Below are 13237 nucleotides of genomic sequence, written 5' to 3'. Positions count from 1 at the left end.
CTTTAAAATATTTATATAAGTAGGAGTATACTCTAAAATAATGATTAAAAGTTTAGTAAATACATAAGCCAGTAACATAGTTGTTTATTATCATTATCGAGTGTTATGTACTATACATAATTGTATGTGCTATACCTCTTTGCAAATCTCTTCAATGTTCAGTCAACAAAAATGATCTGCTTCTACTTTCAATCTTATGACATCTTGTTTTGGTCACACTGTGTGAAGAAAATCTGACCTCACACAAATGTAGTTGGAAAAAAGAGGAATATTTTAATAGCCTTCTCATATAATAATGGACATTCTTCTTTATACCAACACTTGAAAAAGAGGTCGATTTTTAAAGGTTAGTTGCAGTGTGGAAACTGAAACCGTAATTAGTAATTTCCATACGCTGCCGTATGAAAATCCATTAGTCTGTTTTATTCTTCGAATGCATCTTTTATTCATGTATGATTTTGTAACATCATTGGTCTTTTGGGGAAAATAAAAGGTTCATTGAGTTATGCAGGTATTCCAAATGTTGATGTTTCATTGTACACTATCAAAAAATCATTAGCTAATATCACCACCAATATCATCAGAAAAATCTTTGAGTATTGGGAAGCTATCAGATTCACAATGGTAGATATGTTTTCCAAAATTCTGATTTTCACTTATAACCTTGTATTTTATCACTGGGAAAAATACCGTCAGTTGTTTTTCCTGAAGTGATAGTCTCACTTTGTACATTTTTGAGAAAGTGTCTGCCAAATACCCAAGTCTGAATAACTATAATTCATATGTAAGTCCTTAAAGTGAAAATGGTGTTCCGTGAGACAAATGGCTAGGCCAGCTGACAACTCAAACAATTGTACAAGTGCTTTTTCTGGAGATAACCATTGTACTTTGGTATGTGGCAGACATACTTTCTGTGTGCTTCCATTTCACCACACAGAATATTAAAAAGATAAGTCCTCAAGGGTCAACATTTAATAAAGTTAAATTTTTTAGACATTCTTAAGTGAAACTGGCAGACCTCAAATCTGAGGTCTTTTTTGCTTTTTTTTCCTTGCTTTAAAAAAATCTTTATCTGTTGCTCATCATTATACAAATGAGGACTCTGCTTAAAAAAGAGCTTTATTGGGGTATAAAATAAACAAAAAAAACTGTACATATTTAATGTATGCAATTTCATGAGTTAGGACATATGCACACACCCATAAAACTATCATCACAATAAAGGTATAGACATAGCAGCCACCACCTCTAAAAGTATCCTGGTTTCTTTTATATATATATAATATGAGATCTACCTTCTTAAAATTTTAAGTGCGCAATACTGTTAACTAGAGGTACTATATTGTGCAGTAAATCCCTAGAACTTACTCATCTCGCATAACTAAAACTTTATACCCATTGAACAACTCTCCATTTATCCCTCCCCCTGGCAGCAGGAAACCACCACTCTAGTCTCTGCTCCCATGAGCTTGACTATTTTAGATACCACATATAAACAGAATCATGCAGTACTTGTCCTGTGATTGGCTATTCCACTTAGCAGAATGTCCTCCAGGTTCATCCATGTTGACATATGTGGCAGGATTTTCTTCTATTTTAAGGCTAAATAATATTCCATTGTTTAAATAAGCCACATTTTCTTTCTTTCTTTCTTTCTTTCTTTCTTTCTTTCTTTCTTTCTTTCTTTCTTTCTTTCTTTCTTTCTTTCTCTCTCTCTCTTTCTTTCTTTCTTTCTTCCTTTCTTTCTTTCTTTCTTTTCACCCATGTTGACATATGTGGCAGGATTTTCTTCTATTTTAAGGCTAAATAATATTCCATTGTCTAAATAAGCCACATTTTCTTTTTCTTTTTTCCTTCCTTTCTTTTCTTTTTTTTTTGAGATAGAGTCTCTCTCTGTTGCCCAGGCAGGAGTGCAATGGCACAATCATAGCTCACCCAGCCTCAAACTCCTGGGCTCAAGCAGTCCTCCTGCCTCAGCCGACTGAATAGCTTGGACTACAGGCGTATACCACCACACCTGGCTAATTGTTGTGTTTTTTGTAGAGATGGGGTCTCTCTTTCTTGCCCAGGATAGTCTCAAACTCCTGGAGTCATGATCTTCATGCCTTGGCCTCCCAAAGTGCTGGGATCACAGGCATGAGCTGCTGTGGCTGGCCTCCTTTTTTTTCTTTTCTTTTCGGGTTTTTTTTTTTTTTTCTTTTTTTCTTTGTCGAGACTGAGTCTCCGTCTGTCGCCCAGGCTGGAGTGCAGTGGCATAATCTTGGCTCACTGCAAGCTCTGCCTCCTGGGTTCACGCCATTCTCCCACCTCAGCCTCCCAAGTAGCTGGGACTACAGGTGGCCCGCCACCATGCCCAGCTAATTTTTTGTTTGTTTGTTTTTGTATTTTTAGTAGAGATAGGGTTTCACCATGTTAGCCAGGATGGTCTCGATCTCCTGACCTCGTGATCCGCCCACCTCGGCCTCCTAAAGTGCTGGGATTACAGGCATGAGCCACTGCGCCCAGCCCGGCCTCCTTTTCTTTATCCGTTCGTCTGTTGATGAACATTTGAGTTGTTTTCATATCTTAGCTATTGTGAGTAATGCTACAATGAACATGGGAATGCAGATATCTCTTGAAGATATTGGTTTCAATTATTTTAGATATATGCCCACAAGTAGGATTGCTGGATCATATGGTAGTTCCATTTTTAATTTTTTGAGGAACCTCCATATTGTTTTCCATAATGTATACCATTTGACATTCCCACAAGTAGTGAACAAGGGTTCCAATTTCTCCACATCCTCGCCAATGTTTATTATCTTTTGTGCTTTTTTTTTTTATAATAGCCATCCTCAACAGGTATAAAATGATATCTCACTTTAGTTTTTATTTGCATTTCCCTGGTGATTAGTGATATTGAGATCCTTTTTAAGATAACTGTTGACCATTGATATGCCTTCTTTAGAAAAATGTCTATTCGAGCCCTTTGCCCATTTTTTTTTTAAATTTATTTATTATTATTATACTTTAGGTTTTAGGGTACATGTGTGCAATGTGCAGGTTAGTTACATATGTATACATGTGCCATGCTGGTGCGCTGCACCCACTAACTCGTCATCTAGCATTAGGTATATCTCCCAGTGCTATCCCTCCCCCCTCTCCCCCATCACAACAGTCCCCAGAGTGTGATGTTCCCCTTCCTGTGTCCATGTATTCTCCTTGTTCAATTCCCACCTATGAGTGAGAATATGTGGCATTTGGTTTTTTGTTCTTGCGATAGTTTACTGAGAATGATGATTTCTAATTTCATCCATGTCCCTACAAAGGACATGAACTCATCACTTTTTATGGCTGCATAGTATTCCATGGTGTATATGTGCCACATTTTCTTAATCCAGTCTATCATTGTTGGACATTTGGGTTGGTTCCAAGTCTTTGCTATTGTGAATAATACCGCAATAAACATACGTGTGCATGTGTCTTTACAGAAGCATGATTTATAGTCCTTTGGGTATATACTCAGTAATGGGATGGCTGGGTCAAATGGTATTTCTAGTTCTAGATCCCTGAGGAATCGCCACACTGACTTCCACAATGGTTAAACTAGTTTACAGTCCCACCAACAGTGTAAAAGTGTTCCTATTTCTCCACATCCTCTCCAGCACCTGTTGTTTCCTGACTTTTTAATGATTGCCATTCTAACTGGTGTGAGATGGTATCTCATTGTGGTTTTGATTTGCATTTCTCTGATGGCCAGTGATGGTGAGCATTTTTTCATGTGTTTTTTGGCTGCATAAATGTCTTCTTTTGAGAAGTGTCTGTTCATGTCCTTCGCCCACTTTTTGATGGGGTTGTTTGTTTTTTTCTTGTAAATTTGTTGGAGTTCATTGTAGATTCTGGATATTAGCCCTTTGTCAGATGAGTAGGTTGCGAAAATTTTCTCCCATTTTGTAGGTTGCCTGTTCACTCTGATGGTAGTTTCTTTTGCTGTGCAGAAGCTCTTTAGTTTAATTAGATCCCATTTGTCAATTTTGGCTTTTGTTGCCATTGCTTTTGGTGTTTTAGACATGAAGTCCTTGCCCATGCCTATGTCCTGAATGGTAATGCCTAGGTTTTCTTCTAGGGTTTTTATGGTTTCAGGTCTAACATTTAAGTCTTTAATCCATCTTGAATTGATTTTTGTATAGGGTGTAAGGAAGGGATCCAGTTTCAGCCTTCTACATATGGCTAGGCCAGTTTTCCCAGCAGCACTTATTAAATAGGGAATCCTTTCCCCATTGCTTGTTTTTCTCAGGTTTGTCAAAGATCAGATAGTTGTAGATATGCGGCATTATTTCTGAGGGCTCTGTTCTGTTCCATTGATCTATATCTCTGTTTTGGTACCAGTACCATGCTGTTTTGGTTACTGTAGCCTTGTAGTATAGTTTGAAGTCAGGTAGCATGATGCCTCCAGCTTTGTTCTTTTGGCTTAGGATTGACTTGGCAATGCGGGCTCTTTTTTGGTTCCATATGAACTTTAAAGTAGTTTTTTCCAATTCTGTGTAGAAAGTCATTGGCAGCTTGATGGGGATGGCATTGAATCTGTAAATTACCTTGGGCAGTATGGCCATTTTCACGATATTGATTCTTCCTACCCATGAGCATGGAATGTTCTTCCATTTGTTTGTATCCTCTTTTATTTCCTTGAGCAGTGGTTTGTAGTTCTCCTTGAAGAGGTCCTTCAGATCCCTTGTAAGTTGGATTCCTAGGTATTTTATTCTCTTTGAAGCAATTGTGAATGGGAGTTCACTCATGATTTGGCTCTCTGTTTGTCTGTTGTTGGTGTATAAGAATGTTTGTGATTTTTGTACATTGATTTTGTATCCTGAGACTTTGCTGAAGTTGCTTATCAGCTTAAGGAGATTTTGGGCTGAGACAGTGGGGTTTTCTAGATATACAATCATGTCATCTGCAAACAGGGACAATTTGACTTCCTCTTTTCCTAATTGAATACCCATTATTTCCTTCTCCTGCCTGATTGCCCTGACCAGAACTTCCAACACTATATTGAATAGGAGTGGTGAGAGAGGGCATCCCTGTCTTGTGCCAGTTTTCAAAGGGAATGCTTCCAGTTTTTGCCCATTCAGTATGATATTGGGTGTGGGTTTGTCATAGATAGCTCTTATTATTTTGAGATACGTCCCATCAATACCTAATTTATTGAGAGTTTTTAGCATAAAGGGTTGTTGAATTTTGTCAAAGGCCTTTTCTGCATCTATTGAGATAATCATGTGGTTTTTGTCTTTGGTTCTGTTTATATGCTGGATTACATTTATTGATTTGCGTATACTGAACTAGCCTTGCATCCCAGGGATGAAGCCCACTTGATCATGGTGGATAAGCTTTTTGACGTGCTGCTGGATTCGGTTTGCCAGTATTTTATTGGGGGTTTTTGCATCAGTGTTCATCAAGGATATTGGTCTAAAATTCTCTTTTTTGGTTGTGTCTCTGCCCGGCTTTGGTATCAGAATGATGCTGGCCTCATATAATGAGTTAGGGAGGATTCCCTCTTTTTCTATTGGTTGGAATAGTTTCAGAAGGAATGGTACCAGTTCCTCCTTGTACCTCTGGTAGAATTCGGCTGTGAATCCATCTGGTCCTGGACTCTTTTTGGTTGGTAAGCTACTGATTATTGCCACAATTTCAGCTCTTGTTATTGGTCTATTCAGAGATTCAACTTCTTCCTGGTTTAGTCTTGGGAGAGTGTATGTGTCGAAGAATTTATCTATTTCTTCTAGATTTTCTAGTTTATTTGCGTAGAGTTGTTTGTAGTATTCTCTGATGGTAGTTTGTATTTGTGTGGGATCAGTGGTGATATCCCCCTTATCATTTTTTATTGCATCTATTTGATTCTTCTCTCTTTTCTTCTTTATTAGTCTTGCTAGCAGTCTATCAATTTTGTTGATCTTTTCAAAAAACCAGCTCCTGGATTCATTTATTTTTTGAAGGGTTTTTTGTGTCTCTATTTCCTTTAGTTCTGCTCTGATTTTAGTTATTTCTTGCCTCTGCCAGCTTTTGAATGCATTTGCTCTTGCTTTTCTAGTTCTTTTAATTGTGATGTTAGGGTGTCAATTTTGGATCTTTCCTGCTTTCTCTTGTGGGCATTTAGTGCTATAAATTTCCCTCTACACACTGCTTTGAATGCATCCCAGAGATTCTGGTATGTTGTGTCTCGGTTCTCGTTGGTTTTAAAGAACATCTTTATTTCTGCCTTCATTTCGTTATGTACCCAGTAGTCATTCAGGAGCAGGTTGTTCAGTTTCCATGTAGTTGAGCGGTTTTGAGTGAGATTCTTAATCCTGAGTTCTAGCTTGATTGCACTGTGATCTGTGAGATAGTTTGTTATAATTTCTGTTCTTTTACATTTGCTGAGGAGAGCTTTACTTCCAAGTATGTGGTCAATTTTGGAATAAGTGTGGTGTGGTGCTGAAAAAAATGTATATTCTGCTGATTTGGGGTGGAGAGTTCTGTAGATGTCTATTAGGTCTGCTTGGTGCAGAGCTGAGTTCAATTCCTGGGTATCCTTGTTGACTTTCTGTCTCGTTGATCTGTCTAATGTTGACAGTGGGGTGTTGAAGTCTCCTATTATTAATGTGTGGGAGTCTAAGTCTCTTTGTAGGTCACTCAGGACTTGCTTTATGAATCTGGGTGCTCCCGTATTGGGTGCATATATATTTAGGATGGTTAGCTCTTCTTGTTGAATTGATCCCTTTACCATTATGTAATGGCCTTCTTTGTCTCTTTTGATCTTTGTTGGTTTAAAGTCTGTTTTATCAGAGACTAGGATTGCAACCCCTGCCTTTTTTTGTTTTCCATTTGCTTGGTAGATCTTCCTCCATCCTTTTATTTTGAGCCTATGTGTGTCTCTGCACGTGAGATGGGTTTCCTGAATACAGCACACTGATGGGTCTTCACTCTTTATCCAATTTGCCAGTCTGTGTCTTTTAATTGGAGCATTTAGTCCATTTACATTTAAAGTTAATATTGTTATGTGTGAATTTGATCTTGTCATTATGATGTTAGCTGGTTATTTTGCTCGTTAGTTGATGCAGTCTCTTCCTAGTCTCGATGGTCTTTACATTTTGGCATGATTTTGCAGCGGCTGGTACTGGTTGTTCCTTTCCATGTTTAGTGCTTCCTTCAGGAGCTCTTTTAGGGCAGGCCTGGTGGTGACAAAATCTCTCAGCATTTGCTTGTCTGTAAAGTATTTTATTTCTCCTTCACTGATGAAGCTTAGTTTGGCAGGATATGAAATTCTGGGTTGAAAATTCTTTTCTTTAAGAATGTTGAATATTGGCCCCCACTCTCTTCTGGCTTGTAGAGTTTCTGCCGAGGGATTCGCTGTTAGTCTGATGGGCTTCCCTTTGAGGGTAACCCGACCTTTCTCTCTGGCTGCCCTTAACATTTTTTCTTTCATTTCAACTTTGGTGAATCTGACAATTATGTGTCTTGGAGTTGCTCTTCTCAAGGAGTATCTTTGTGGTGTTCTCTGTATTTCCTGAATCTGAATGTTGGCCTGCCTTGCTAGATTGGGGAAGTTCTCCTGGATAGTATCCTGCAGAGTGTTTTCCAATTTGGTTCCATTCTCCCCATCTCTTTCAGGTACACCAATCAGACGTAGATTTGGTCTTTTCACATAGTCCCATGTTTCTTGGAGGCTTTGCTCATTTCTTTTTATTCTTTTTTTCTCTAAATTTCCCTTCTCGCTTCATTTCATTCATTTCATCTTCCATGGCTGATACCCTTTCTTCCAGTTGATCGCATCGGCTCCTGAGGCTTCTGCATTCTTCACGTAGTTCTCAAGCCTTGGTTTTCAGCTCCATCAGCTCCTTTAAGCACTTCTCTGTATTGGTTATTCTAGTTATACATTCTTCTAAATTTTTTTCAAAGTTTTCAACTTCTTGGCCTTTGGTTTGAATATCCTCCCGTAGCTTGGAGTAATTTGATCGTCTGAAGCCTTCTTCTCTCAGCTCGTCAAAGTCATTCTCCGTCCAGCTTTGTTCCATTGCTGGTGAGGAACTGCGTTCCTTTGGAGGAGGAGAGGCGCTCTGCTTTTTACAGTTTCTAGTTTTTCTGCTCTGTTTTTTCCCCATCTTTGTGGTTTTATCTACTTTTGGTCTTTGATGATGGTGATGTACAGATGGGTTTTTGGTGTGGATGTCCTTTCTGTTTGTTAGTTTTCCTTCTAACAGACAGGACCCTCAGCTGCAGGTCTGTTGGAGTACCCAGCCGTGTGAGGTGTCAGTCTCCCCCTGCTGGGGGATGCCTCCCAGTTAGGCTGCTCAGGGGTCAGGGGTCAGGGACCCACTTGAGGAGGCAGTCTGCCTGTTCTCAGATCTCCAGCTGCGTGCTGGGAGAACCACTGCTCTCCTCAAAGCTGTCAGACAGAGACATTTAAGTCTGCAGAGGTTACTGCTATCTTTTTGTTTGTCTGTGCCCTGCCCCCAGAAGTGGAGCCTATAGAGGCAGGCAGGCCTCCTTGAGCTGTGGTGGGCTCCACCCAGTTCGAGCTTCCTGGCTGCTTTGTTTACCTAAGCGAGCCTGGGCAATGGCGGGTGCCCCTCCCCCAGCCTCGCTGCCGACTTGCTGTTTGATCTCAGACTGCTGTGCTAGCAATCAGCGAGACTCTGTGGGAGTAGGACCCTCTGAGCCAGGTGTGGGCTATAATCTCCTGGTGTGCCGTTTCCTAAGCCCGTGGGAAAAGCACAGTATTTGGGTGGGAGTGGCCCGATTTTCCAGGTGCAGTCTGTCACCCCTGGAAAGGGAACTCCCTGACCCCTTGTGCTTCCCGAGTGAGGCAATGCCTTGCCCCTGCTTAGGCTGGCGCACGGTGCGCTCACCCACTGACTTGCGCCCACTGTCTGGCACTCCCTAGTGAGGTGAACCCGGTACCTCAGATGGAAATGCAGAAATCACCCGTCTTCTGCGTTGCTGGCGCTGGGAGCTGTAGACCGGAGCTGTTCCTATTCGGCCATCTTGGCTCCTCCCCCTGCCTGTTTTAAAATCAGTTTGAGTTTCAAATTTTCTTTTGAGTTGCGGGAGTTTCTTTTTTCTTTTTTCTTTTCTTTCTTTTTTTTTTTTTTTTTAGACAGAGTCTCGCTCTCTCTCCAGGCTGGAGTGCAGTGGCGTGATCTGAGTTTACTGCAACCTCCAACTCCCTGGCTCAAGCGATCCTCCTGCCTCAGCCTTCTGAGTAGCTGGGAGTATAGGCAAGTGCCACCATGCCCAGCTAATTTTTGAGGTTTTTTTTAATTTTTATTTTTAATAGAGGGAGGGTTTCACCACGTTGGCAGGATGGTCTCAATCTCCTGACCTCGTGATCCGCCTGCCTCGGCCTCTCAAATTGCCGGGATTACAGGCCTGAGCCACCACACCTGGCCAAGTTGCAGGAATTTCTTATATGTTTTGAATGCTGGCTCATTACAAGATATATGGCTTGCAAATATTTTCTCCCATTCTATAGGTAGCCTTTTTGTTCTGTTATTTCCTTTGTGGTGTAAAAGTGTTTTAGTTTGATGTAGTTTCACTTGTCTGTTTTTGCATTTGTTGCCTGTGCTTTTGGCGTCATGTCCAAGAAATAATGGCCAAAACCATTATCAATAAATATTCCCCCTATGTTTTCTTCTAGGAATTTTACGGCTTCAGTTTCTTATGTTTAATCTTTAAATATAAGACCTGAAACTGTAAACTAAAAACTGTAAACTTAAACTGAAACTGTAAAATTCTTAGAAGCCAAATTAATTATTCTTTTAAAGAAATTTAAATCAATTTAATTCAGTCCATTTTGGGTTGATTTTTGTGTATGGTGTAAGATAGGGGTCTGATTCATTCTTTTACATTGGGATATCCATTTTTGCCAACATCATTTATTGAAGAAACTGTTCTTTTCCCAGTGTGTATTCTTGGCACCTTTGTCAACCTATTGACCATATATGTGTGTGTTTCTTTTTGGGCTATTATGTTCCATTGGTCTAAATGTCTGTCTTTATGCCAGTAGCATACTTTTTAAATTATTTTGTAATATATTTTGAAATCAGGAAATATGCCTCCAGCTTTGTTCTTCTCTCTCAAGATTCCTCTGACTACTCTAGGTCTTTTGTTGTTCCATATGAATTTTAGGAGACATTACAACTAATGCCACAGAAATAAAAAGGATTGTAAGTACTAGTATGAATAATTATACACCAACAAATTGTACAACCTAGAAGAAATGGATAAATTCCTAAAAACACTTTTTTTTTTTACTTTTTTTGAAACAGATTCTTGCTGTCTTACCCAGGCTGGAGTGGTAAAATCAAGGCTCACTGCAACCTCCACCTCACAGGCTCAAGCAATCCTCCCACCTCAGCCTCCCAAGTAGCTGGGACTACAGGCACGTGCCACCATACCCAGCTAATTTTTATATATATATTTTTTTGTAGAGATGGGGTTTCACCATATTGCCCAGGCAGATCTTGAACTCCTGAGCTCAAGCAATCCACCCACCTCGGCCTCCTGAAGTTAGAAACACACAATCCAAGAAGACTGAATCATGAAGAAATAGAAAACCTGAACAGACTAATAACAAGGAGACTGAATCCATAATCAAAACCTCCTAACAGTAGCAAAAAAAGCCTGGGACCTTATGCCTTCACTGGTGATTCTACCAAGCATTTAAATAAGAATTAATTCCAGCTATTGTCAGACTCATCCAAAAAACTGAAATTGGGGGAACACTTCCAAACTGTTTTATGAGGCTGTCATTATCCTGACACCAAAGCCAGACAGAGGCACCACAAGAATAGAAAACGATAGGCCAATATCCTTAATGAACATAGATGCAAAAATTCTCAACAAAATACTAGCAAACCAGATTTGACAGCATATTAAAATAATCCTACACCATGATCAAGTGGGATTTATCCCTGGGATATAAGGATAGTTCAACATATGCAAATCAACAAATGTGATATACCACATTAATAGAATGAAGGCTAAAAATCACATGAGCATCTCAATAGATGCAGAAAAAACACTTGACACAATTCGACACCCTTTCATGTAAAAAATATGCAATAAACTAGGTACAGAAGGAAGGTACCTCAATATAATAAAGATCAAATATGACAAACCCACAACTAACATTATACTTCACAGGGAAAAACTGAAAGCTTTCCTTCTACGATCAGGAACAAGGCAAGGATGCCCATTCTCCACCACTTCCATTCAACATAATATTGGAAGATCTAGCCAGAACAATTAGGCAAGAAAAAGAAATAAAAGGCATCCAAGAAGGAAAGAAGTGAAGTTATATGTTTACATGATCTTCTATGTAGAAAACCCTGAACACTTCACACAGCAAAACAAACAAACAAACAAAAACTATTAGAGCTAATAAATGAAATTGACAAAGTTATGAGATACAAAATCAACACACAAAAATCAATTGCCCCTCTATATGCTGACAAAAAACTGTCCCTAAAGGAAATTAAGAAAATAATCCCATTAACAAAAAATAGCATCAAAAATAATAAAATATTTAGGAATAAAACTAACCAAGCAGGTTAAAGACTTGTGCACTGGGGATGGCCATAGTGGCTCACACCTGTAATCCCAGCACTTTGAGAGTCCAAGGTGGGAGGATTGCTTTAGGCCAGGAGTCTGAGATCAGCCTGGGCAACATAGTGAGACCCCATCACTAAAAAATAAAAAATTCACAATGTGTGGTGACACACACTTGTAGTCCCAACTGCTTAGAAGGCTGAGGCAGGAGGATGATCCTAAGAGTTCAAGGTTATAGTGAGCTATGATCGTGCCACTACACTCCAGCCTGGGTGACAGTGCAAGACACTGTTAGTAATATTTTAGTATTATTATGAAAATAGTTTTGGCTGGGCATGGTGGCTCACGCCTGTAATTCCAGTGCTGAGAGCCTGAGGCAGGTGGATCCTTATATCCCAGGGATAAATCCCACTTGATCATGGTATAGGATTATTTTAATATGCTTTTAAATTAAACCTGATTTGCTAGTATTTTTGATAATTTTTGCATCTATATTCATTAAGGATATTGGCCTATTGTTTTCTATTCTTGTGGTGCCTTTGTCTGGCTTTGGTATCAGGATAATGATGGCCTCGTAAAAGACTTTGGAAGTGTTCTCTCATCTTCAGTTTTTTGGAAGAGTTTGACAATAGCTGGAATAGGCTGAGCTTGAGAATAGTCTGGGCTTGAGCCCAGGATTCAAGACCAGCTTTGGTCACATGGCAAAACCCTGACTTGAGAAAAAAAAGAAAATAGTTTTGATCTCATTGAACCCCTGAATAAGAGGTTTACAGGCCATACTTTGGGAACCACTGTACTATTATAAAATAAATTACTTACAGCTCACAAGTGGGTTATGGCAGTTTCATAACTGGTTCATCTGTCTGGGAATTCCTTCCCTCTTTAACCTGCAGAGCTCCTATCCATTTTTTCAAAAGTCCAACTTGAAAATTGTTTCCTTTGTAAAGCTGTCCCTGACCCCTTCCCTTTTCTTCTCTAACCGAGTTGATCTTTTTCCCTTTTGTCTTGCCATGGTACACATATATCTGCTTTGGTACTAAACAACAGTATTGCACTTTTTGTTTACATGTCTTACTTATATCCTTAGCACTTATTGGACACTGAATAATTTAATGAGACTGAAATTTTATAATTATTTACCAGAAAATCGTGGCAATGGCTGTTTCTTCTTACTTCTGTTGACTGTTTTCTAGGGTTTAAACACAGTACTGCTGCCATTGAGTCACCCTGTACTATAGATGTGGGATACTCTATTCCTTATCATTGTATTAGGTTGGTGCAAAAGTAGTCGTAGTCTTGCCATTAAAGGTAATGGCACCAACTGAATAGTTCTTAGTTGAATCTCCTTACTTGTTATTTACATATACATCTTACAAAGAAATGTTAACCCACATATTCAATTCTCATCACAAGTTATACTGAGATTATGTATTTTCAATCAAATCTGTTTCAGCTTTTATGTATCTTTCTAAGTTATAGTAGTACCTATTTACTGAACTTTCCTGTTTATCATGAAAAGAAGAAAATAGCTTACATTTCTTTAAAAGAATAATTAATTTGGCTCATAAGAAAAACACTTTATAACATAGTGGTAACACTTATTTTATCTGAGGATTTTAAATGAATTGTTACAAAAAATCAGTGTACATTTTTCATTGTGTGTACTATTCATTTT

This window comes from Pongo abelii, chromosome 7, assembly GCF_028885655.2.
Source record: "Pongo abelii isolate AG06213 chromosome 7, NHGRI_mPonAbe1-v2.0_pri, whole genome shotgun sequence".
In the NCBI taxonomy this organism is placed as follows: Eukaryota; Metazoa; Chordata; class Mammalia; order Primates; family Hominidae; genus Pongo; species Pongo abelii.
Note: the sequence above shows the minus strand (reverse complement) of the source record.